The sequence below is a fragment of the Mustela erminea genome, chromosome 7, assembly GCF_009829155.1.
Source record: "Mustela erminea isolate mMusErm1 chromosome 7, mMusErm1.Pri, whole genome shotgun sequence".
Classification (NCBI taxonomy): Eukaryota; Metazoa; Chordata; class Mammalia; order Carnivora; family Mustelidae; genus Mustela; species Mustela erminea.
The window spans coordinates 22333847-22360470 of NC_045620.1; the positions used below are offsets into that span (position 1 = coordinate 22333847).

At 47.0% G+C, this 26624-nt stretch overlaps 1 protein-coding gene and 1 pseudogene across 1 annotated transcript in view; one reads left to right on the top strand and one right to left on the bottom strand.

Annotated features, from left to right (window-relative positions):
* LOC116596193 (translation initiation factor IF-2-like) overlaps positions 1-26624 on the bottom strand; it is a 57683-nt gene that overhangs the window by 26085 nt on the left and 4974 nt on the right. The window lies entirely within an intron of this gene.
* On the top strand, positions 4740-5253 carry LOC116595002 (annotated as a pseudogene).

Sequence of the window (26624 nt, forward strand, 5' to 3'; positions counted from 1 at the left end):
ACCCTGTGCCAGGGACCCAGCAGTCCCCAGGCCGCTTTGGTGACCCTCATGAGGGGGTGCGGCATGGGTTCTGTGCCCCAGTCCCCACCCCCACCCTGGTATCAGAGCCAGGGTCCCCCACATCCAGGGCTCAGCCAGACCTTCGTGAGTTCCTTCACTCAGCCTGGAACAAAAGCCACAAAAATCGAACTGGCCCCTCACCTGCATGACCCCAGCCCCCGTTCTGATGAGATCTACCTTCATCTCCACCAGGCTCCTACCCCAGGTCTCCAGCTTCAAGTGGGCCCCTGCACACTGCTCAGAAACTCAACCCTGCCCCTTCTGCCACCCCCCCAATCCTGTCAGAGGCTCCCCCTATCCTCTGGCGCACTCCCCAAGCCCTGGCCCTGGGGTGACACCCCCATCTCATTCTTTCCTTGAGTGAGTCCAGACTTTCTCCACCTCAGGCCCCATGCAGACACCCTGCAGGCCACCCTGCAGGCCACACCCCCCCCACCATGGGGCAGAACTCAGCCCCAACAGCACTTCCCAAAGCCTCTGACCCTCACCCACCCAGGCCCCTCCGTTCCTTTCCATGCTGTAGCATTTTTATCACTTTCTTGTTTGGTCACCCTCTGCTCCTCTCATGAGAGCCCTGTGAAAGCGCCAACTGGGTCTGGCCTTGCTCACAGCTGTGACCAAGGACCTAGACTGTGCCGGGCACACAGTAAGTGCTCAATCAATGCTTGCTGAACCATCCAGCAAACGGAACCTCCATGGACCCACTAATCCCCAAATATCTGGTCATCTCTGTCGGAGGGTGGAGGGGGCAGTGGCTTTCCAGCCTCCCTGGGTTTCCTGCTCCCCCCGGCCTCTGCAGCCAGCTTCTACGGAGACCAGTTTCTCCGACATTCCAAGCCTTTGTCTTCACTCAGTAATGGCAGGGGTTGGAAGGGGTGGGGGTGGGGAGCAGAAGATGATCTCCAGAGATTTCAGATCTAGGTTTCTCCCATTTGACAAACACTTGTCACCGGCTCCTTGGTGCCGCCCCTGAGCTGGGTACACAGATTACAGAGCCTGCGACCCATCTTTGGGTGGGGAGGCCACCAGGAGAGACCTTGTCAGAAAAACCTGTGTTACAAAGTGCCGCATGAAGTGCAGAGCAGAGATGGGGGCAATTTGGGGGGGCTGGGAAGACACAGCCCCATGCTCATTCGAATCCTCATCCCACTGTCCACCTCGGGCAGGTGACCTCAGCTCTCTGAGCTGTGGGTTTCCTCATGAACATATGGGAGAAACCTGCCTTCTGTGGGGCCACAAGGAATCAAAGCCACACCATGGCTAAAGGACAGAGCACAGTGCCCAAAGCATTGTTTATGTACTGGTGGACAAGGGGCTCTGAGAGAGGCAGGTGTGACTACCTGAAGGAATCCGGGAAGGCTTCCAGGAGGAGGTGACTGGCCCTAAGTCCTGAGAAATGAGCAGGAATTCAGGAGGTCTGAGGGAAAAGCACAAGAAAAGGTGGAGCACGGAGCTGGGGGAACAGAGAGCAGACACTCCCTGTGGCCTCAGCACCAGAGAAGCCTGTGAAGGTTTGGGATGCCACGCCTGAAGGGGAGAGGTCCTTACCCCAAAGACACTAGCCTTTTTTTTTTTAGCCTTAAAAAAACAAAAAAAGAACAAAAAACCTTTATTAACTCCCTATTATGAAAAATTTCACACACACCCAAATGCAAGGAGAGAAGAGCTGCATTTACAGGGAGTACTGGAAGCAGGGTGAGTAGGGAGCCGGATGCCCAGGCTCTCTCTGAACTCCACCCCCTGCTCTCTCTGGCTCCAAAGTGAGGCCAGATGGCCTCGGAGGGTGCCGCGAGGCCAGCAGCTCCGAAGTCCCCCACCTTCTCCACCAGCCCAGGCAGAGTCTGAACCAGCCACGTCCCGTAGTCAGAGCTGGGGGAAGCAGTTTTCTTTTACTAACCAGTGCAGAAGAGAAAGAAATTAAGTCTTTTTCCAGCCAGACTACATTTCCTGCATCTGAGCGGGTGAGAATTTGCTCTTGGAAGGAAAGAAAGAGTCTCCTGTCTGGAGCTTCCTTTTTGAAGCGCCATGAATATACAAGGCTGGCAGAGAGGGCTCTTTGAGATGCTAACAAGCCGCTTTACCTTAGGAAATTGAGGTCATTGAGGGGGCTGTGACTGGTGGGGGGTAGGGGTGGGAGAGGACAACCCAGTGCTGACGGGAGGCAACTCCGTTCTCCTCTGAGCCTTCATTTTCTCACCTGTGAAATGGGGACACAACCTCCCAGGGCTGCCAGAGGCAGAATATGATGCAAAGTGACACTCCCAACATGGTACCTGAGACTCAATCATCCACCCAACACCAACTGGTGCTTATTTCATGTTCTGGGAACCCCAGGGCTGGGAGGGACTGTTGGGGGCAGTTAGTGGTAGAGGAAAATGGGTTTCACAACCTATCTGACCCGGGTTCAAATCCTTGCTCTGTCTGCCACTAGCTCTGTGCCCTTGGGCAAAAAAAATCACCTCCTTGTGCCTCAGTTTCCCTATCAGTAAAACAGAAAGAATTCTGTTTACCTATCATGGGTGTTATGCAGACGAAATGAGCTTAGAAAAAACTTTCATCACTATTAATACACACAGCAAATTTTAGTGCTGGAGGTTCATGATTATGTCAGCTTGGGTCCCTCCCTGTAGCTGAGGTCTGGCAGAGTGGAGTGGGGGTGGTGGGAAGAAGCATGGTCAAGACAGGAGAAAGCCTGCAGGCTGTCGGGAGAGGGACCCTGGACATGAGCCCACTTCTTACTGAAGCAGATGAGGGAAGAAGGGTATGAACCCTTTGCCTTGTCCAACCCCTGATTCATGCCTCATCCCCAAGCCAACCACATTGCTCAATGCCTACAACGATGACAGGCCCAGTCTCCTCATGGCGCCCCTTTCCATATGGAAAGACTCATGAAATGCAAATACGGTCACATTCCCTCCTCCCTCCAAGTTCTCCAATGACTCTCCAAGGACAAGTCCTTCCTACAGCTGAATGCATGCCCCTGTTATATTTATGACCTCATCTCCTGCTATCTGCCCCCCCCCCCCCACTCTTCCAGCCACACCTAAATACACTGGGCAGTCTCCTTGGCACACAGTAGGTGCTCAGTAAACATCTGTTGAAAACTGTGAGTGAATAAGCGAACGGAAGCCGAGGAAGTCTGCTGCTAGGGAAACCCCCTTCCCTGGCCCCTCTCCCCAGGGACAGAGTGCCTGGCAGTGGTTGGGCAGGCAGGGGGCCAGCAGCCGGGAGGACCCCTGCCCAGCTCCTAATGCTGCCCAGACTGCAGGTCTAATTGCTACAACTCTGGAACAAAGCGAATTAATGAGGCAGATTAATGTTCTCCTGTCATTCCTGTTCCCTCCACAGCCGTCAGGGAGCTGGAGGAGGGCAGCTGGATCTTCTTCTGGGGATGCTTTTGGGTGGCTGAGGCACCTGACCCCAAACCAGCCTGGCCACACGGTCTCTTCCACTCTTTTTCTTGCTCCCTGATGCCACAAGCCATCCACAAAAAGAAGGGAACAAATATTGGGTGTTGTGGGCACTGGACATGGGGACCCATTTATTCTTCATGAGGTAGAAATTACTGTCCTCACTGGTGAGACGGGGGTGTCTGAGGCCCAGGAGGTGCAGCTGGGCTGAGATGTCTGTCTCGTATCATGCTCCAACTTGTGAGGGAGATGGAGCCCGCTTTAGACAGGCCAGTCCCTTCTCTTCACCACCTGCTCCGAAGGCAATGATGGACAACTATAATAATACTAGTGACAACAGTAACAGGGACAACAGACAACATTTACTGTCTGCTGGACATCATGCCAACAACCACAAAGTCACTAAAGCTTCAACAGCCCTATGAGGTAGAGCATACTACATGCCCGTTATACAGATGAGGAAACTGAGGCACAGAAAAGTAAAGGTGCTTGGCTGAGGTCACATGGTGTGTAGGCAGGTCTGGCTTTCCAATCTATATTCGCCACTACCTCCCTCCAGGGCCTCCCTTTGGATACCAACTCAGGCTCTGGCCTCAGGGGTGTGGGGCTGGTCAGCAGGCCCTTCTCCTGACTGCTGCCCCCACCTCTGGCCTGGCCCATTGGGTTCCTCATTGCCTGCAAAGGTGGGCTTTGCGAGAATGACACACATTGTGTTTTAACTGTCCCCATTCGTTCCTTATTACAAAACAATATATGCTCACAATAAGAAACTAGAAGAAAATAGGCATTTGGAAAATAAAATTATTCCTCTCCAAGAGATGACCACTTTTGATATTTTGGTATATGTCCTCCAACCTTTATTTTTATATATGATCACCATCAAGACAACCCCCCGCCCCCGCCAGCAGCACAAGACTTGCTCTACGCTTGGCCCTGTGCTGAGCATCGTGTACAAATTATCTTGTGAAATTATAATTATATATATATATAATATATATATTATATATATTTATATTTATATTATATTTATATATATATTTTATATATATATAAATTTTATATATATATATATTTATAGATAAGCTAACAGAGGTTCAGAGAGGTAAAGTCACTTGTCTGAGATCACAGAGCTGGTCGCTGGTATAGCCAAGTTCAAACTTACATATCTTGGCTCCAATGATCTGAACTGTTCTCTTACTGTAACTCCTAGAGCTGGAATTGCTCCATCAAGCATATGCAAAATTCAAAGCTTTGGGCCCTTTTACGAAGATGGCACCAAAAGCTAAGAAGGAAGCCCCTGCCCCTCCCAAAGCTGAAGCCAAAGCAAAGGCTTTGAAAGCCAAGAAAGCGGTGCTTAAAGGCGTCCACAGTCACAAAAAAAAGAAGATCCGCACATCACCTACGTTCCGATGACCCAAGACTCTGCCTCTCCGAAGGCAACCCAAATACTCTCGAAAGAGCGCCCCCAGGAGAAACAAGCTTGACCACTATGCCATCATCAAGTTCTCCCTGACTACTGAGTCAGCCATGAAGAAAATAGAAGACAACAACACACTTGTGTTCATTGTGGATGTCAAGGCTGACAAGCACCAGATCAAACAGGCTGTGAAGAAGCTCTATGACATTGATGTAGCCAAGGTCAACACCTTAATCAGGCCTGATGGAGAGAAGAAGGCATACGTTCGGCTGGCCCCTGTCTATGATGCTTTGGATGCTGCCAACAAAATTGGGATCATCTAAACTGAGTCCAGCTGGCTAAATCTAAATACAGTTTTTTCATGATAAAAAAAAAAAAATTCAAACCTTTGGGATAATTCTACACAAACCTACCCTAAAAAGGAGGGGAAGTGCCAACTTACACCCTTGCCAATAGAGTCTAAAAATCTATTTCCCCATACTCTTGTCCATGGTGAATTTTATGTTTTTTAATTTGCTGGTTTGATAGTTTTTTTTTTTTTAAGTTCTTATTTATTTATTTGTTAGAGAGAGAGGGCAAGCACAAGCAGGGAGAGTGGCAGACAGAAGGAGAAGCAGGCTCCCCTCTGAGCAGCGAGTCCAATGCAGAACTTGATCCCAGGACCCTGGGATCATGACCTGAGCTGAAGACAGACACTTCACCCACTGAGCCACCCAGGCATCCCTAAATTTGCCAGTCTGATATACAAACAAGACATACCTTCACTGTTTTTCATTTCCTTAACTTGACTAATGTTTTTGGTCTCTGTGTATATCTGGGGCCCACTTGACATGCCTGCTGCCCCATGTCTCAGCACAGAGGTGCCTAGGAGAAGCTGAGCCATCAGGTTAAGCATCATACCCAGCCACTTGACATCTTGGCCACTCTGTCACTGAGTATTTTGACCTTAAAAGTGAGTCCTTCCTGGAAAATAGAATGTCCTGGAATGCAGGTATCCCTTAGCCTACTTGACATATAGGAAAATTGAGTCAGGAGTAGTCTCCTCCAAGTTTTTGGCCCTGAGAGTTCCTCTGTCCTGGAGTCTCAAGAAATTCAATGACTCCAAGGACAAGAAATACAAAGAAAATTACACCAAGGTAAATCATAACCAAGTTGTTTAAACCAGGGATAAAAAGAAAATCTGAAAAGCAGTCATTTAAAAAAAAAAAAAAAAAAAAAAGGTACTGAGGGGCAAAGATAAGAATGACAGCAGATTTCTTGTCAAAAATAACACAAGCAAGAAGACAACATCCTTGAAGTAGTGAAAAAAAAAAACAAAAAAAACCAAACCCTGTCAACTTAGAATTCTATATCCAGCAAACATAACTTTCCAAAAATAAAGGTTAAAATAAAGACTTTTTCAAACATAGAAAAGATGAAAGAATTCACCATCAGTAGACCCACACTACAAGAAATGTTAAAGTCTTTTAGGCTAAAGGAAAATGGTACCAGAGAGAAATACACATCTATAAATTGGAATGAAGACCACTGGAAATAGCAATTACATAGGTAAAAATATAGGATTATTTTTCTCACCATTTAAATCTCTTTAAAAATAACTGTTCAGGCAAAAATGTTAACAATCTAATGTCAAGTTTATAATATATATAAAAATAAAATACATAATATTAAGAGCACAAAATGTAACATTCTTATGCTATACATGAAGTGATATAATATCATTTTAAAATAGACCATTATGAGTTAAAGATGCATACTATAAACTGTACATTGTAAGGGGTGCCTGGGTGGCTCCGTGGGTTAAAACCTCTGTCTTTGGCTCAGGTCATGATCCCAGGGTCCTGGGATTGAGCCCTGCATCAGGCTCTCTGCTCAGCGGGGAGCCTGCTTCTTCCTCTCTCCCTGCCTGCCTCTCTGACTACTTGTAATCTCTGTCTGTCAAATAAATAAATAAAATCTTTAAAAAAAACAAGCAAACAAAAAACAACAACAAAAAAATCTGTACATTGTTAAGGGAGAAAATCATAAAAACATTTAATTAATCCTAAAGAAGGCAGAAAAAGAGGAAAAGGATGAACAGAACAGAGAGAAAACAAATAACAAGATAAAAGATTTAAACCTAATCATATTAATAATCACATTAACTACAAATGGTCTAAATATCTCAACAAAAACACAGAGATTTTCTGGTTTTAAAAAACAGAACCAATTACATGTTGCCTATAAGAAATGCATTTCAAACATAAAAATCCAAATGAGTTAAGAGAACAGAATTTTATACACCATTTTGATACTAATCAAAAGAAAATTGGAGGGCTATAATAACATCAGAAAAAGTAGATTTGGGGCAATAAAGAACATCATTTCATGATTATAAAGAGGTCAATCCATCATGAAGGATAAGAAATCCCAAATACTTATGCATTTACTATTAAAGCCTCAAAATATGTGAAACAAAAAGTGGTAAAAATGCAAGGAGAAATAGACAAATCTCCAATTATAATCAGAGATTTATATTCCCCTCCCTTAATAATTGATAGAACAAGTAAACAGAAAATAGATACGGAATATTTGAACAACGCTATCAATCAGCTTGACTTAACTGACATCTATAGAGCACTCTACACAATAATGGCACAATACATACTCTTTTATGGAATATTCACCAAAATGGACCACATTCTGGGGCCATTAAACAAGTTTCCACACATTACAAGATTCAAGTCATAAAAAATATGTTCTATGATCACAACAAAATTAAAATAAAAATCAGTAACAGAGAAACCCAAAGAAAATCCCCAAATATTTGGAAATGAAATAACATACTTCTAAATAATTCATGGGTCAAAAGAGAACCAAAAGGGAAATCAGAAAATATTTTCAACCAAATAAAAATGAAAACAAGGCAACAAAAAATTTGCTGCTAAAGGGCAATATTTAGAGGAATCTTTATAGCACCAAATGCCTATATTAGAGAAGACAGGCTTCAAATCAATGACCTCACTTTCACCTTTAAAAAACTTAAGAACATTGTGGCGCCTGGGTGGCTCAGTGGGTTAATGATCAGCTCAGGTCATGATCCCAGGGTCCTGGGATCGAGCCCCGCATCAGGCTCTCTGCTCAGCCAGGAGCCTGCTTCCTCCTCTCTCTGCCTGCCTCTCTGCTTACTTGTGATCTCTCTCTCTGTCAAATAAATAAATAAAATCTTAAAAAAAAAATTAAAAACTTAAGAACAAATTAAACAAAACTAAGTAGGGGAAAAGACATAATAAAGATCACAATAGAAATCAGTAAGAGAGAAAATGAAAAAGCAGTAGAGAAAAATCAATGACACCAAAAGTTGATTCTCTGAAAAGATCAATAAAATCAATAAATCTCTAACCATACTGAAAAAAATAAAATACAAAAGACATTTTATAAGAAAGTTTACAGACAAAATATAAAGAGAGAGAAGATACAAATGACCAATATCAGGAATGAAAGAGGTGACATCAGTTATACAGATAATAGAAGGATAATAAAGTTCACTGCAAAGCTACAATAATCAAATCAGTGTGGTATTAGCATAAGGCCAGATCAATAGAACAGAATTTGGAGTCCAGAAAAAATAACCCTTACATTTATAGTCAGTTGATTCTCAACAAGGATGTCCAGACCATTCAATGAGTAAAGAACTGCCTTTTCAACAAATGGAGATAGCCCAACTGAATATCCACATGCAAGACAGTAAAGATGCGCCCCAACTTTACACCATGTGCAAAAAAAGAACTCAAAATGGGTCAGTAACCTAAATGTAAGAGCTAAAACTATAAATGTTTAGATTAAAAAGTATAAATCTTAATGACTTGAATTAGGCAATGGCTTTTTAAGATATGATGAAAAAAGTATATGCATCAAAAGAAAAAAAGAGAAGCTGAGCTTCATCAAAATTAAAAGACAATAAAAAGCCACTATTTTTGTGCTATAAAGGACAATATCAAGAATGTGAAAAGACAACTCACAGAATGGGGATATTTGCCATCATATATCTGATAACAGACTTGTATCCAAAATACATAAAGAACAATTACAACTCAATAATAATAATAATAAAAAAACCACAGCCCAATTTAAAAACTAGCAAAGCGGGGCGCCTGGGTGGCTCAGTGGGTTAAGCCTCTACCTTCGGCTCAGGTCATGATCTCAGCGTCCTGAGATCAAGACCCGCATCGGGCTCTCTGCTCAGCAGGGAGCCTGCTTCCCCCTCTCTCTGCCTGCCTCTCTGCCTACTTGTGATCTCTGTCTCTCTCTCTCTCTCTCTCTCTCTCTCTGTGTCAAATTTAAAAAAAATAAAAAATAAAAACTAGCAAAGGATTTGAATAAATTTGAGTGATGTCTCAAAAGAAGATATACAAATGTCAATAAACACCTGAAAAGATGCCCAACATCATCAACCATCAGGGTAAAGCAAATCTAAGCCATAATGAGATGTTATTTCACATCCACTAGGATGACTACAATTAAGAAGGCAGACAGTAACACTCCTGGCAAGAAAAATAAAAGAAATATAAACTGTTGGGACTGCATTAAAATAAAATCTTCCATAGAGTGAAGGAAACAATCAACAAAACTGAAGGCAACCTACAGAATGGGAGAAGATATTTGTAAATGACATATCCAATAAAGGATTAGTATACAAAATATATAAAGAACTTATAAAACTCAAAATAATCCAATTAAAAAATAAACAGAAGACATGAACAAACATTTCTCCAAAGATGACATACAGATGGCAGACAGACAATGAAGATACTCAATATCACTGATCATTAGAGTAACACAAATCAAAACTACAATGAGATATCACCTCACAACTGTCAGAATGACTAAAACCAAGAACACAAGAAACACTAGGTGCTGGCAAGGATGTGGAGAAGGGAACCCTCTTGCACTTGGTGGGAATGCAAACTGGTGCAGCCACTGTGGAATACAATGTGGAGATTCCTCAAAAAGTTAAAAATGAAACTACTCTATAATCTAGTAATCACACTACTGGGTATTTACCTCCCAAATACAAAAACACTAGTTCAGAGGATAAATTCACCCCTGGTTTATTGCAGCATTATTTACAATAGTCAAATTAAGGAAGCAACCCAAGTGTCCATTGATAGAGGAATGGATAAAGAAGATGTAATGTACACACACACACACACACACACACACACACAGGAACATTATTCAGTCATAAAAAAGAATGAAATCTTGCACTTGCAACAATATGGATGAAGCTAGGGAGTATAATGTTAAGTGAAATAGGTCAGTCACAGAAATACCATACAATTTCACATAGGTGGAATTTAAGAAACAAAACAAGCAAAGGGGAAAAAAGAGAGACATAAACCAAAAAACAGACCCTTAACTATAGAGAACAAACTGATGGTCACCAGAAGGGAGGTGGTTGGGGCAACAGGGGAAATAGATGACAGGAATTAGAGAGTACTCTTATCATAATACTATGTTCATTCTACTGGAATTAAAATTTAAAACATAAAGTAAAAAATGATAATAAATGTTGGTGAGTATCTGAAAAACTGCAACATTCCTACACTGCTGTGGAAATGAAGAATGGTGCTGCCAATTTGGAAACCAGCCAGGTAGTTCTTTAGAGGGTTAAACCTAGGCTACATGAACCAGTCATTCCACTTATAGATAGAGAGATACTCAAGAAAAATGAAAGCATACCCATTCAAAAACTCATACACAAATTTCAGAGCAGCTTTATTTGTAACAGCCCAAAAGACAATACAACCCAAATGTCCACAAATCAATTATTGGATAGATAAAATGTGGACATTTACAATGGAATACCATTCAGAAATGAAAAGGAAGGAAGATGAACTACTGACACATGCTACAGCTTCTCTGAACCTTGGAAACATGATGTTAAGGGGAAAAGGCTGGTCACAAAAGACCACATATTGTGTGACTCCAATTATATGACATGTCCAGAACAAACAAATCTATATGGATAGAAAGTAGATTAATGGTTGCCTAGGGCTGAGAGTAGGGGAGTTGGTAAGAGGGAAAAAGGGAATGGCTGTTAACAAGCATGGAGGTTTGGGGGGGGTGATGAATATATACTAAAATTTATGTGCTGATGGTTATTAAAACTCCATGTACAATGGTATTAGAAGTCATCAATTTGCACATTTTAAACAGGTGAACTGTACAATATGCAAATCATATCTCAATAAAGCCATCTTTTTTTTAAAAAAGGATAACAAAGAAATATTATGAACAGCTTTTATCAATACATCTGACAACTGAGATAAAATGGACAAATTCCTTGAAGTTACAAATTGTCAAAGCTCATGCAAGAAAAGAGAGATGACCTGAATAGTCCTATATTTATTACAGAAATTGGATTGGCAGGTGTGAATGTTCCCACAAAGAACACCCACAGTTCAGATGGCTTCACAGGTGATTCTACTAAATATTTAGAAGAAACAGTACTAATTCTATAAAAACTCTTGTAAAAGATTGAAGAGAAGGGGGGTGCCTGGTTGGCTCAGTGGGTTAAGGCTCTGCCTTCAGCTCAGGTCATGATCTTGTGGTTCTGGGATTGAGCCCCGCATCGAACTCTCTGCTCAAGAGGGAGCCTGCTTCCCCAACCCCCCGCCCCTCTGCGTGCCTCTCTGCCTACTCCTGATCTCTCTCTCTCTCTCTGTCAAATAAATAAATAAAATCTTTAAAAAAAGGAAAAGATTGAAGAGAAGGAAATACTGCTCACCTCACTTTATGGGGCCCTGATGCCAAAACCAGATAAGTTCAATACAATAAATGAAAACTATAGACCAGTATCCCTCCTGGATAGAGATGCCAAAATCCTAAACAAAATTTTAGCAGATCTAATTTGACAATATATTAAAAGGCCAATGGGGCTCATCCTAGGAGTGCAGAATTAGTAGACATTTGAAAATCAAAATCAATGTAATCAACTACTTTAATACATTAACAGAGCAAAACCATGTAGTTATCTCAAAAGACATAGCAAAAGCATTTGGCAAAATCCCATTCCCAATTTTAAAACTTCTCAACAAATTCAGAATAGAAGGGAATTTCATCAACTTGAGAAAGGCATCTACAAAATTCTCACAGCTAGGATCACATTCAATGGTGAAGGATGGAAAGCTTCTCCTCTAAGATCAGGAACAAGACAAGGATGTCCACTTGAACCACTTGAACCACTTCTACTCAATATTCCATTGGAAGGGCATTAGGCAAGGCATTAGGGCATGAGGCAAGAAAATGAAACAAAAGGCATCCAGATAGAAAAAAATAAAACGATATATGCAAATGACATGCTCACCTATATAGAAAGTGCAATAGAATACACACACACACACACACACACATCTGTTATAAGTGATAAGTAGGCTTACCAAGGTGCAGGATACAAGATCGATATACAAAAATCAAACTGTATTTCTCTATACTAGCTACAAACAGAAAGTGAAATTAAAAAATACTTTTTATAATACCATCAAAACCACAAAGTTCTTAGTAATAGACAGAACAAAAGATGTGAAAGACCTTGATATAGAAAACCATTGCTGAGATAATAAGTTTAAAAAAAAACTTACCTAAATAAAGATACTTTACTCATGGGCTAGAAGACTCAATATTAAGATGTTTGTTCTCTCCAAATTGATCTATATATTCAAATCAATCTCAATCAAAACCTCAGTGGGCATTTTCATAAAAACTGATAAGCTAATTCTCAAATTCATGTGGAAATACAAAGGACCTACAATAACCAAAACAACTTTGAAAAAGAAGAGGAAAGTTGGAAGGCTGATTTCAAAACAGTGTGATGCTCGTATAAATATAGACAACTTAATGCAACAGAAGAGAGAGTCTAGAAATAGACTCCTACACATACATGGACAATTGATTTTTATTTTTTTATTTTTTTAGTAATCTCTACACCCAACATGGGGCTCAAACTCATGATATTGCGGTCACAACCCCGAGATCAATAGTTGCATGCTCCACCAACTGAGCCAGCTGGGCAGCCCTGGACAACTGATTTTTGATGCAGGAGCACAGACAATGCAATAGAGCCAGGAGATTTTTTTCAGCAAATGGTGTTGGAATGAATGGATATTTATAAGCAAAAAGTGAAATTTAATCCATACCTCGCACTATATAAAAACTAGCTCAAAATGGATCACAGTTCAAAATACGAAACCTAAAATTTTCTTTCAAGAAGAAAACATAGAATCAACCTTTATGATATCGGGTTAGGTAAAGATTTCTTAGCAATGACCACACCAAACATAATCCATAAAGACTTGTACTTCATCAAAAATGCCTGTGCTTTGAAAGACACTCTTAAGGAAATACAAAGACAAGCCACGGACTGGGAGAAAATGTTTGCAAAAACATATATCCTTTATAGGATTTGTATCCAGAATACACAGAGAGCCCTCAAACTCAATAATAAGAAAACAAACAATCCAATTTAAAAGTGGGCAAAAGATTTGAAGAAACACTTTGGGAAAGAAGATATACGGATGGCAAATAAGCACATGAAAAGATGCTCAACACCACTGGTCATTAAGGAATTGCAAATTATCACCAGAAGGAAATATCAGTTATTAGCATGCTTGAAATTAGTGAGATTGACTATGCCAAGTGTTGGTGAAGGTGTAGAGGAACTGAAACTTTTATACATTGCTAGTAGGAATTTAAAATGGAACACCCACTTTGGAAAACATGAGCAGATTCTTAAAAAGTTAAGCATACACTTACCATACTGTCCAGTCATAACTCTCCTAGGTATTTACCCAAGAGAAATGAAAGCTTATGTTCATATAAAGACTTATAAGCACATATTCATAGAGACTTTATTTGTAATAGCCCCAAACTAGAAACAAAACCAATGTCTAACAAGAAATAAATGAATAAACTATGGCATATCCACCCAATGGAATACTATTCAGGGGGGAAAAAAATTAAGTACTAGTACATATACTAATACACATTACAACAATCTCCAAATCAGTATGTTGAGTGAAAGAAGCCAAACAAAAAGAGAATGTATGATTCCATTTATATAGAATTTTAGGAAACACACAAGAATGCCTGCCTGGGCATGGGGAGGGGTAAGAGTAGAGAGTAGGAGAGGCAGACTGGGAAGGGTTAGAAGAAGACCAAGAGGGAGGATTACCAAGGGCCATGAGGAAACTTTTGGGAGTGATGGATATGCTCATTATCTTGGTTGTGGTGGTGGCTCCACAAGTGTATACATTTGTCAAAACCTACCAATTTGAACACTTTAGATATGTATGATTTATTGTATGCCAATTATACTTCAATGAAAGTTGTTTTTAAAAAAGGAAAATAAATCAAAGTTACACTGGGGAAAAAAAGATTAAACTAGAATACCTTGACTGGCTTTTTTTTTTTTTTTCAACTTAGAGTTTCTAAAATTCTTCGAGTTTTGAAATGTTAAGTTTGATCTGTTCAAAGATCCATAATCATTCATTTCCAGAATGTAAACACACCTCATTCTGTCACTTAGAAGATAACTGTACTGAGACTGTGAGATGCACTGGTACCAAGTTAGATGCTATAATTCTAAATCATTTCTCCTAAATGTAACACCCATAATTCCATCACTTCATCAATCTCCTTTTTTTTCTCCTCCAAACAATGGCTTCAATTCCATCATCAGAATATAAATCTCCTCCTGCTTTAGGGAGCCACTACACATGATATTCAGGGGGAGTTTTAAGTAATATGGGGATGTGCTTCCACCATGAGAATGAGCAGGGAGGAATGGAACAGGAGTGAAACACAAAAGGATTCTGGAGTATCATCTCGGCAGAGATCAAGAAAAACATCCCCAGAGAGAACCACCAAGAGGATGTACCTCTAACACTACAGTGGACACCGCTAGTGAATTTTGGTTTTGTCTTTTTCCTTTTTAATATTTTTACATTGACATTTTAATTTTTTTAAATTAATGGGCTTTATTTTTCAGAGTAATTTTTGGTTTACAGAAAATTGAGCAGAAAGTACAGAGTTCCCGTATATACCCCTGCTCCCCTGCAATGGACGTCTCACAAATGTACATTTGCTACAACTGATGAACAAATATTGATACATTATTATGAACTGAAGTCCGTAATTATCACTCTGTACTGTAAAGATCTATGGGTTTAGACAAATGTATAATTTAAAGCAGCCACCTTTTCAGTAGCATACAGAAGAGATTCTCTGTCCTAAAATCCTCTATGCTTCACCTACTCATTCCTTCCTCCCTTCCCCCAAATCCGTGGCAACCACTCTTTTTTACTGTCTCTACAGTTTTACCTTTTCCAGAATGTCGTATAGTCAGAATCAGACACTATGTAATCTTCTCAGACTGGCTTCTTTTGCTTAGTAATTGCATTTAAAGCTCCTCCATGTCTTTTTTGTGGCTTGATAGCTCGTTTCTTTTGATCACTGAATAATATTCCATTAAATGGATGTACCACAATTTATTTATGCATTCATTGATTGAAGGACATCTTGGTTGCTTCCATTACTTTATTTTTAAATATTTATTTTATTGATTTAGCTTTTTTTTTTAAGACTTTATTTTATTTGAGAGAGACAGAGAGAGCGCGCGCACAAGGAGGGAGAGAGGAAGAGGGAGAGGGAGAAGCAGGCTCTCTCCTGAGCAGGGAGACCAAGGGGGGCTCGATCCCAGAACTCTGGGATCATGACCTGAGCCGAAGGCAGATGCCCAACTAACTGAGCCATCCGTATCTTTTAATTTAAAAAAAAAATCACATAAATGTTGGCAAAAACCTAAATATCCATCATTGGGGAGCTGGTTCAAGGTGGTCCAACTTTGTAGCAGAATTCCCTGCAGCTACTGGAAGTTATCTAATTATCTTTAGTGTCAGTGTGTTGGTGAGGATATGGAGCAACTGGAACTCTCACACACTATGGGGGAGAATGCAGACTGGTTCGGCCACTTTGGGAGACTGGCAGAGTATCTACCAAAGCTGAACATTTTCACCTTCTATGAACCAGAAACCGCTCCCGGCTATGTACCCAACAGAAATAACTTCATAAGTTCCCCCGAAAACTATGTATAAAAAAAGTCCAGAACAGCACATTCCATATATTAAAAAAAAAAAAAAAAAAAAAACCAAACTGGAAATAATCTAAATGTCTAAATGTCTATCAATAATAGGATGGATAAAGTATGAAATTCAGTGTATTTCACTCAGTGAAATACGAGATGGTGATATAAAAGAATGAACTACCAATGCACGTGACATGAATGAATCTCCCAGACAAAAGGACGAGCAAAAGAAGCCAGATACAAAAGGGACATCCTGCACAATCACCATTTATATGAAGGTCTAGAACTGTCAAAACTAAGCTATGATCTGGCCGTCAGAATAATGATAACCACTAGGGGCGATGCGTGGGGATTAACAGGGAAAAAGCATGACAGCCTTTTGAGCGAGCTGGAAACATCCTATATTTTGATCTGTGGAGGTTACCAGGTGGTTATAGATATATATATGATATACACACCATATGATATGTGACATACGACATATATGCATATATGGATATGGGTCAAGCTATACTATACACATAAGATTAGTGCCTTCTACAACACATTACACCTCAATACAGATATTTTAAATATAATAATACTCCGTAGCCACTGACTCAGAAAGATGGCTAGCATCAAGGGGAACCGTAGCTACAAACAGGACTCACATGACCCTATTAACGCAAAATCACCTACGAACACATACTTCATCTACAGATGACTTTAACGTCATATGGCCACCAATATGAGCAATTTTTGTAGGACAAATCCTGTCCTGAGAATCTCATTACATCATTTCATCCTTACAACAGTCTTTGAGGTTGGGACTATTGCTGGCTCACTGCTGGCTCCCCTCTACAGTCAAGAAGAACGAGGGGCTAGGTAATTTGCTTGAAGTCAACCAGCTAAGCAGTAGAGTTGGGTCTGAACGTGAGTGTCACGCTTGCTTCGGGAGCACAAATACTAAAATTGAACATGAGTCCCCCACACTCCCACACCCCATGATCTTATGGAAATCCCCAAGCCCTGCCCACAGCCCACGAGACCCCACATGGTCAGGTCCCCGCCACCCCCTCATGCTTCACCGTGTCCTCTCTCGCCCCAGCACTCAGCCTCTCCATCTTCCTTTTCTCTTCACTGAGAACACCCCTCCCCTCCCACCATAGGGTCTGTACATCTGCCATTCTCTCTGGCAGGAATGATTTCCCTCCGTATCTCTTTGCTGGGGGGACTTCTCCTCACCTCTTAGGCCTCAGCCCAAGTGTCACCTCCTCTAGGAAGCCCTCCCCAAAACCCAGCCTGGACTCAGACCTCCTTCTCTGTGGACCTCATCCCCATTTCAGTTGTGTTTTTGAGTTCTCTAAGACTCTGTCTTGCCCCCTCTGCTCGCCACAGGGCCTGGCATGGAGTGAGCACTCAACAAATATTTGATGAATGAATGAATGAATCCATCTGCCAGGGAAGATCAACTTGGAGAGTTATCTGGAAGGCTGATACCAAAATGTTAATGATGGGCACCACAGGGAGGTGGATTCCAGGGAATTTTACACCCCTTTTTGTACTTTGGGATTTATCTGGCTGGACAGTGAGTGTTCTAGTGGGTAGGTGTCAGCCTCCAGCCCCTAGGCATTTCCCCTGTCTAGGACACCCCTGCTGCCACCCTACACGCATTCTCCCAGCTCTGCCTGCAGCCCCAAGTGGGCGGTGTATTAATAAACGGAGGGAGAAGGTCACCCAGCTTGCAAGCACTGAGCTGTCCTTGACTCGGGTGCAGATGAAATGCGCCGAGAACGGGGGGGAGCTGCTTTACCAAGTGCTGAGCACGTGTGAGCTATTTCTGATTCCCACCCAGCTGGGCACAGCACATCTGGTGTGCAAGCCAGAGCCAGCCTGGTGGCAGCGGGGGGAGCCACTGACCAGCCGCCTTGCCATGCTCACACCAGACCTGCCACTGGCCTGCTGACAGTGGTCCCCCAGCTTTCAGGTGCTTGGGGCAGGAGGAAGGGGGCAAGAACCTCAGACTGGTTGAGGCTCAGCAAGACCGAGCTCCTCCCTGCCTTCCTGCTCTCCACTCTCTCCAGCGCAGCCAGGTTCTCGCGCCTCTCCTGGCCTTTGCATGTGCTGTTCCCTCTGCCAGGAACATCTGCCCTGTCTCCAGTTGTTGGCTCACTCCCTCTGAACCTAGAGGTCTCCCCTGGGACCACCGGTCCTGCAGGGGACCCTCCCGGATCACCACGGCAGCCCTAGTGTCCCTTGTCCTAGGGCTTCTTGCTACAGCAACAAGTATCTTGATGTCGCCCTACTGGCCTGGGACCTGCCTCCCAGCCTGGGATGTGGTCACTGTGAGGGCCTTATTAGTCACCTCCATATCCCCGGCTTCCAGCAAGGGCCTGGCCCGCAGCAGACACAAAATACAAGTTAGCAGACTGACTATACAAGGCAGAAGGCACTCTGCTTGCTGAGAGGGACCAGGAGGACAGAGAGGCTTAGAAAGTGGGGGGCAGAGGAGCAAATGACTGAGCTTGGCTGCGCCTTGGAGGCCAAGGGTCAGAGATGTGGCTCAAAGGGACAGGAAGGTGGAGAGGAAGACTCATCCACAGTCCGCAGGGAAGAGTTCTGGTCCAACCACCCTGGCCCCAGAGCTCCAAGCAGCCCAGATGCCAGGTACCAGGTTGCTCATAGCCCCTGCCTCCTCCAGCCCGGACAGGCACAGTGGATATGGAATCTGCACAGAATGGAGCATTTTGTCTAAATATATCTCCTCCCCAGTGAAGGACACGCAGGGAGGGAGTGGGGGGCACAGTGGGCTTACAGCGCTGGGAGGATCTTTGCAGGAGCTCTTGTCTTCAGACCCACAGCCACTACCCCCGGTAGAGGCCACTCTGGGTCCCCAGTAAGGGGTGGGCCTGGGTGGGCCTCTCCAAGCAGGAAATTCCCATCACCTGACTTCCAACCTAAAAGCTGCTACTTTATATATGGGCCAAGCACAAATCAGGACAGCAGAGGAAGGAGGGGACACAGAGGCAGGGGCCTGGGGGAGGTGACACAGAGGTGGGGGATGGGGGAGGAGGACACAGAAGTGAGCCCGGGGGAGAGGAATCCAGAGGTGGACCTGGGGTAGAGAACACAGAAGTGAGCCTGGGGTAGGGAGACCCAGAGGTGGGTCTGGGAGAGAAGCCTTGGACCGTGGCAGCCCAGGCTCTCCCCACCACCTTGCTGCAGGAAAGGCACAGAGAGGGAGGCAACTCAACAGGGTCACGTGGGGGTCTGAGGGCAGTGAGGGGGCGAGGACCAAGGGTCCTGGCTCCAAGGCAGTCTGAGAGCTACTGCAATGCCTTCAGTGTCCTAAGGTTCTCCCAAGGACCCTTCAGGGTGAGACAGTGGAACAAGGCACAAGATTCCAAGTCCAGGCCTCTGGTTCAGTCCCGTCTCTACCAGTGAGGCCCTCAGGCAAGTCATCTCTGGGCCTCAGCTTCCCCCTCTCTCTGTGTGCTGGTCTCACCAGGAGGCCCAGGCTGACCTGTGAGTTGACCTGGACTGGAGTGTGGGAAGGAAAGGCCAGAGGACGCAGTGTGTGCACATGTGGCCAGGGGAGGTCATAAGAGAGCCCCACAATACCAGTGGCTTTTTCTTGAGCACCTATTATGTGCTGGGCCCTGTCCTCAGGACTTTAACACACAGACCTCACTTCACTCTGACACCAAGTCTCCAGATGGGCTGTGACACCATTATCCCATGGGGAACAGATGGGGAAACTGAGACTCCAAGAGATTTCTGTGACTTACTGAAGGTCACCTAGCTGGTGAGCTGAGCCAGGACCGCTCAGAGTCGGCTCACTTCCTCCTGTGGGTGGACAGGTCTGCTGGTGGCCACTCCAGGGCGGTCGGCCTGTGGCTCTGAAAAGCCTTCCCAGAGTCCTCAGGGCTGAGGCAATTGTCACCTCAATTTCATTCTTTCAATTAAAAAAAAAAAAAAAACAGGAGGGGAAAAACAACAACAAAAGAAAGCCTCGCTCTTTAAAACAGGTGGACATAAATACTTGCTGCTATTAACACCTCACTTTTAAATGGTCACTAAGGCCCTCCCAGAGTCTCCTTCCCCAACCCATTCATGCTCACCCTGGCCAGGATGACATAGTGGTTAAGAGCGCAGGCCATGAGGCTAGCTGGTCTGGGTTCAAATCCCAGTTCTTCCAGCTGCCTGCTGGACCGAGAGTCACTTTCCCGCGCGGTGACTTATTTCCCCACGTGTAGGGGACAGCGATTCCTGCCACCCATAGTACCTGGGGGTATCAGAGAGAGAAATAACGCAAGGTCTGGCCCAGGCCTTACTGGAGACAGTCGGCATCAACTCTGGCTAACATACGGATAATGAGTCTACACCAGATCCCCTCTGAGCGGCTCCTGCGTGTGTGGATGTGCGAAAAAGAGAGCTAATAAATGTTTACAACTGACTGAAGTCACTAACTTTTGGGGTGATGTGTTACGTAGCGACAGGTTAACTAATGCAGATGGCGGACGCTGCGATGGAGGAAGAAAGGTGGAAGCAGTGGGAAGCTGCTTCTAGCGGTTTCGCCAGCTCCCACGCTGGGCAGGCAGGGGCTCCCCTCTAGTGGCCCCCCCACCCCTGTCTGTCCAGAGATGCCTCCCTCCCAACCTCAGCCTTCCCAGCGAGGCTGCTCCTCACAACAGTTAGCACCCTGGGGGAGAGAACCCAGATGTGAGCCTGGGGTGGGGGAGACCCAGCAGCAGGTCTAGGAGGAGAACAGATCTGAGACAGCTCGGCTAACCGGTGGCGTCTACTATGTGCCGCCACAGAGCGGAGGCTTCCGCATCGGTTTTCACTCAGTTCTCACGAGAGCCTCCGTGGCGGAATATTGTCCCCATAGCCTGGAATAATGTTGGGCACGTGGTAGATCCTTATAACAGTTAATGCGGACTAGACTGCGTTGAGAACAAACCCCCAAATTTCAGGGGCTTAAAGAACAAGAAATCTATTCCTTTCAAACAGTCGGGCTTCTTCTGACTCTCTTTTGGCAAAAAAAAAAAAAAAATGCCCTGGTGGGTCCATAAGCTAAAATGAGGCAACCGACCAGGCAATTTCCTGCTCGCCCAGCCCAAGGCAGCCCCATATCACTCCAGATGGGCTCACGCCCATTGCTCCTACTCCCAGTCCCCGAGGAGAGGAGCAGAGGGGTCCCAGTGGGACCTGGGGGCTGAGCTCCTATCTGAGGCACCTGTCACATGACCCGGCCCCTGCAGGGGCTGTACTCTGGCCATGGGGCACCGCAGTGTTCAGCTGACACTCACGAGCTGTGCACCCACTGTGTGCCAGGCCCCAGGCTAGGCACTGCAGGGGGGTGCGGGGTGCCAAGGGGCACCAGCCTGGCCCCTGTCTGGAGGCGTAGGGGAGGCAGACACATAAGTGGACTTCACAGAGCACAGGCCTCTGGAGTCCGGGCAGGAGTGACTCATGTGGATGAGAGAGAAAGTCTCCTGGAAAGGCAAGGCCTGAGCTGAGTGCTCAGTAACCAACAGGAGTTACTGAGCAAGGACTTTGGGGAAGGGTATTCTGGGCAGAAGGAACAGCCGAATGGGAAGGTTTGGGGGCCAGAGGACACTGTGTGTTCTGTGACTCCCAACTCATTCAGCTGAGCTGTAAGTGAGAGCACACCGGGGGCTGGAGAGGGCTGGAGGGGGGGACGGAGGCAGGTGACAGGGGCACTGACTGCTCAGGACTCACGATGAGATGTAAGGGGGTGGGCGTGGTTTCTCCATCAATCACTTGGCCTGCGTATACACCATATATGGGCAGGAGACCTGGGAGGGGGCTGAGACAGTCATCTTGGCCAGAGGTGTGAAGGCTAGAGCCAAAAGATGCCTGAGAAGGAGACCAGAGGCAGGGAAGGAGCCCAGTGTCGGCTCTACAGCTGAGACCCCAGACTCATCCCAAGGTCTCCAGGTGCAAGGCTGCCTCCCTGATGGCCTCCAGAAATGGCCTTGTCATCAGTCAAACCCAGCCTGGCAAAGAGGTGCTGGCCAGGGAGTCCTCTGCCCATCACTGCCCACTGCCTGCGCCCCCAGCCCATCCACCGTCAGCAGAGGATGGTGACACACTGGGTCGGCAGAGGTCAGCTGGCTCTGGCCTCAGCCTCAGCAAGCAGGCAAATGGCCAACACTCCACGCCAGTGCTGGGAAGGCCTGGGGTATGGTCAGCCCAGAGAGCACTATGGGTCTGCCCTGCTCCAGAACCTTCTGTGGCTCCTCAGTTTCTTTCCACGGGAAGCATCCACGCGGGGGGGGGGGGGGGTTGCCGAGAGGAGGCCTCACTCCATGCTAACTTGCTGGGGGACCTCAGGCAGATTGCTCAAGAGGTCCCAAGTCGGACTCCGTGTGAGTCAAAGGTTCTGCTAACTACAACCAGGGCAGACCCTCTGGCTAAGTTTCTAGCCCTACCTGGGCAGGCCGCCTCACCCATCTGAGCCTCAGCTTCCTCCTGTGCCAAGAGCCCACCTGTGTCCCTCCAGGCCCTGATTCTACCTCCCACGGAGCCCCTTGCTCTCCAGGCTCTTGACCCTCCCACTCCCCTGCTGCCCAGCACGGGGCCTTTCTGTCCCAGTTCCCTCCTTCTGGCTCTCAGGTGGCAGGTCGATCATCACCTCCTCAGGACGACCCTCCCTGCCCCGCAGACTAGGTCTCCTTGTACTTGTCTCTGATAGCAGCAGCCCCTGTCTCGACAGGAGCTTACATTCACGTGGGAGGTGATGTCCTGACCACTGGCCTCCGAGAGGACCGTGGGTGCTGTGGGGCCGGGCCCGGGAGCTGCGCTCACTGACACGGGCCCCACACCTGCTCTGGGCACAGAGCCGGCACGTCCTGTGTGTTTGCTGCATGAACACTGAGAAGAAAGGGGGGATATTACCATCTGCCTCCCAGTGTCAAGAGGACTTGACGATACACGAAGGGCCTGGCTCGAATGGAGGCGACATCACTCACACACACGCACGCACACTCCCACGCTCATTTCTCACACGCTCCCCATACACACATAGCACATAAAACATACACACTCACTCTGCACCCACATCCCCCCCCAACACGCATGCAGTGGGGTGAGGGGGCCCGAGGGGGGCCCTACCCTCCCATCCTATGCCCACACCCTCCCAGAGCCCCGTGATGAACCAGACACACAAGGAGCAGATCCACAGACAGGCAAAGGTGGGCCTGGCCCAGCAGGAAGCCAAGTCCCCACCCCACCCCACCCCGACCCCCGACTGCCCAGAGCCAACCTATCTCTGTCCCCATGCAGGCGATCCCTGGAAAAACTCGCATATGCCCAGTTCTCCAGGAATCTCTCACCCCCCCAAAGGTGGCAGGCTCCCCCCGAAGGAGAGCTGCGAGATGCCGACACTTCCTTGCCTGTCATCACACCCTGGCTTCCACGGTGGGAGCTGGAGGTCGGTGAGGAAGCGCAGAGTTCCCAGCAGTGGCAGCGGGGGACCCAGAGATGGCCTGGGGCAGCCCCAACCTCCCCACAACCTTATTGCACAAGTGCAGAAACCGAGACTCAGAGAAGGCACCAGAAGGTTCACAATGACCCAGCTGGCCTCCTGCCTGGGGTCTGCCTTCTCGCCTGGATGCCTGAGTCACCCAGACCTGGGGTCCATCCTGGCTCCACCATTCACCTGCTGTGTGGCCTCAGTTTCCCGGGATGGAAAATGGAGAGGAGCACAGCACCTTGCTCCCTGCACCGCGGGGGGCACACATGGAGCTCACAGGTGGCAGAAGAGCTCCTTCTGGGTCCCAGGGGACCCTGCTAACTGCCCAGCCAGCCTCTGGATCCCAAAGCCCAGTCCTCACGGTGCACACTGCCCAGAAGAGCAGGCAAGCGTGCCATGGCCACACGGCAAGGCCTCGGCACACTGGGATGTGAACTGGGGCCCTCTTCGGCTGAGCTTCCCACCCTGTAAGTGGATCTGGCAGTGCCGAGGAGGTGCCGGGGCTTGGCGGCAGCCGGGGGAGGGAGGCAGGCAGGCAGGCAGGCAGCTGGGGGTGGTGGGAAGAGCCTTCTCTCCCCTGTCTTCAGCAAACCCGGATCCCCGTTTCCAAGCTGCGCTCCAGAGCCCTCGGCTGCTGCGTCACTGCGCGCAGTCAGCCCGCAGTGGGCGGAAGGACAGGCTCCCTCCCTCTGGCTTGGGCCTGGGGGACAGGGAGAGGTGGGAAGCTGGGCCGAGGGTCAGGGGTGAGGCCCGTGGGGGCTCCCTGACACCTTCCAGAGGGAATCTCAGCTCAGTTTACTCCTGGAGCCACAGAGAGCAGAGCTGGGCGAGCCGTGGAGCCCTAACTCCCAGCACTTCAACAAATAGATGGAGACCACGAGGCCCAGAGAGGTTCTGGGACTCCACAGGGGACACACAGCAGCAAACCAGCTCGCCAGTCATTCCAAACCCCCATCTCCCGGTAGCTTCAAAGCAAAAGCCTCCTGGACCCAGCCCTGTCACTGCAGGCTCATCTGTCACCGCAGAAAGAAAAACCTGTGAACCCAGAGGCCTAGTTTTCCCTCCCCGGCCCATATCTGGGGGCACAGAGACCCCCTCCTGTGCAATCACAAATACTTCATTGGGTGTGGTTCGGAGCCCCTGTGGTGGGGGCCCAGCACAGCGTGAAGGTACACAGCAGGCACTCAATAAGTGGTCTCATACTCCATTTATACGGCAGGATGCCTGCCCCATTTCTGCATGATCAAAGACAGAACCTGCCCACGTTGTCGTGTGCTTTCTAAAGATGACCCCCTCACGTATTAAATGTGGCTTTAGTCATTTCTGAAGCAAACTCCAGGAGACGAATCACCTGCTCAGGTCCTCTCACGCGGAAGGAAGGTGGACAAATGCCATGTCTGCTTTGCTGCCTCCTCTGAAGTCCCCGTGCCGGGCTGGATACAATGGGTCCCAGGATGCCAGCATCCTGTTCCCTCTCTGTCGCACTGTATCACTGCTTCTCCCTCAGCACCTGTGCCACCTCCCATCAACCCTGGAGCCTGATGGATGGGCCACCTCCCAGAGCTGTGAGTCATGAAGAGCAAATTTATGGGGAAGGGCCATGGCGCTCCTCCTGTTAATAGCCAGGAGACCCAGCAAGCCCTGGTGGGGCCCAAGAGCAACCGATGACATCCAAGGTCACTCCTGAGCCTGCTCTCAGTTCTGGCCACGATCTGCCTCCAGCGAGCGGCCAGGTTCCCCCAAGCCAGGGTCCAGGTCTGCCACATTTAATTCCCGTGGCCCAATGCCCACCTCTACATACCAACCCCCCCCATCACTGCTGGTGAACACATATCCAAAATGTGGGCGGAGACCAGATTCTAGACTCTAACTGGGTTGGACTCAAATCCTGGCACTGCCTCTTGGCCAGCTCTGGGACTTGGGGCAACTCCAGCCCTCTGTGCTTGTCTTCTCATCTGTAAAATGGGGATAGTAATAGGACGTCATGGGACTAAAGGAGAGGCTGAATTTAAGGTGCTTAGAGCTGGTGCTCATTAACCGGAGGGTCCGGCACCATGTGTGGCTCCTGGGACTTGGTCACCAGTGCTCTGTTCCACGAGTGGGTGTTAGCCAGTGACACCGTTGCCATTATTGGGATCAGCAGCAGCAGTATCAGGGATCCCCAAGCCTGGTTTTGCAACCAGCCCTGGTGAAGGGTGTAGCAAAATTCTCCAAACAAAATTTGCTTCCATTCATTTTGGGTTTTTGAAAAGGCCACGTCAGACAGCTTGGCGGGGAGGAGGCGGCGTTGCGAAACCCAGCACAGAGAGATCCAGAGCCCCGCTCCTCGGCTCAGGAAGTGATGTGCCATCAGTTAGCGACAGGCTCCTGTGTGCTGGCACCCCCCGGGCTCCCGGGCTATGGGCTCACCTTCTGCCCCGCTTTGAGTAACCTTAGGAAACCACCCAACATCCCTGAGCCTCAGTGTCCTCATCTGTCAAATGGAGACAAAATATCCCTGTTCATTCCTACCCCTGGTGGTGGTGGGAAGATGCCGAGATTCAATATCTTCTGCACCCTGAGTGCTGTTCGTGCCCTGAAGGCCTCAGTCCTGGCGGCCTGCAGCCACCAGGAGACACTGTGGAAGAAGGTAGAGGGAGAGAATGCACCCCTCCCACCTCCATGAGCCACAACAAAAGGAAGTCAGGTCCCATGAGTCTTAAAGGGCCCCCCCACAAGAGTCTGATGAAGTCAAAAGTGGGCCTGTCTTTGGTCCAGCACACGGGAAGCCTCTCATCAGGGACAGCCTTTCCCAAAAAGGGTGCAGTGAGAGTCTGCACGACGGGGAGCCCCTCTCAACGGAGCCAGCCCTGCACTCCCTTAACTGACAGGGCCCAGTGTTACAGGAAACTGCTAAGCCTCAGCAGCAGCCCCGTTGATCCCGGCCCCAGGTGTTAACACACATTGCCCTCCAAAGCCTTGAGAGTGAACCAAGCCCCATCCCGGCTCCCCACATGCCCAACAGAGAGCTAGGGACCTTGAGAATCCCTTCTTGGGCTGTCAGCACTACAGACTCCACACTGGGAGGCTGGCAATTCTTTGAGATCACAAGGTCCAAGCTTGTGCCCTACCTATCAAGGGAGCCCAGAGAGGGGA